The sequence below is a fragment of the Gavialis gangeticus genome, unplaced genomic scaffold (assembly GCF_001723915.1).
Source record: "Gavialis gangeticus isolate Ggan-Ray unplaced genomic scaffold, GavGan_comp1, whole genome shotgun sequence".
In the NCBI taxonomy this organism is placed as follows: domain Eukaryota; kingdom Metazoa; phylum Chordata; order Crocodylia; family Gavialidae; genus Gavialis; species Gavialis gangeticus.
In genome coordinates, this window is record NW_017729016.1 from 3072314 (window position 1) to 3073049 (window position 736).

The 736-nt window shown below is 72.3% G+C and overlaps 1 long non-coding RNA gene across 1 annotated transcript in view; it reads left to right on the forward strand.

Annotated features, from left to right (window-relative positions):
- The first annotated feature begins 177 nt into the window (after nt 1-177).
- LOC109294374 overlaps nt 178-736 on the forward strand; it is a 3921-nt gene continuing 3362 nt past the window's right edge. Inside the window, exon 1 of the long non-coding RNA XR_002096513.1 lies at nt 178-292. This is a non-coding gene — a long non-coding RNA (uncharacterized LOC109294374). The remainder of the gene's footprint in view (nt 293-736) is intronic.

Sequence of the window (736 nt, forward strand, 5' to 3'; positions counted from 1 at the left end):
GCCCAACTCGGGACGCAGCTCCAGGCTGGGCAAAGGGACCTGCTCCCGACCTCCGCCCCCCTTGCAGAGCTGCCGCCTGCCCTGCTCCGCTGTGGGCCTGCCCCCAGCCAAGCCTCGCTCTGCCCCCCGGCCCCCGTGACGGGGGCTTCACCTGCCTGGGGAGAAGGCTGGCGGGGCGGCATGCGCTGGGGGAGTGGGGGAAAGGATATGGGTTACAGACCAGCTTGAGGCACCAGCTGCGCGGCCGGGTGGTTTGCTTGAGGCAGAAGAAGACGGCGGGCGCCAGTGCCGGGTAAGGGACCTGTTCCTCCTCCTCCGAGCCCACGTCCCGAGCCGGATCCCGGGTGGGGGAGCCCCCCGAGCCCAGGCTGCCCTGGATGGACTTGCAGGCGCTGAGAGCATCCTCGTCCTGCCCGGGCCGGGGCGCCCGGCTGGGGAGGGAGGCTATGGGCACCCGCACCTCCTCGCTGGCCGGCGGCTGGAAGGGCTCTCTCCTCTCGCCATCAGTCATGGTAGCAGCCGGGACCTGCGGGCCAGCAGCAGGGGGGACAAGGTCACTCGGGGCGGGGGAGGGGGGCAGAACAAAGGGGCGAAGCCGAGCCCGGGCCACCCCCTGCGTGGGGGCAAGAGGAGCCTGCCCCCACCTCCCTGGGGCCGGGGGCTCGGGACGAAGCCCTGCCTTGCAAATCAGCGCCGAGAGCAAGTTTGCCGAGGGATGGGGAGGAGCAGGCGGGGG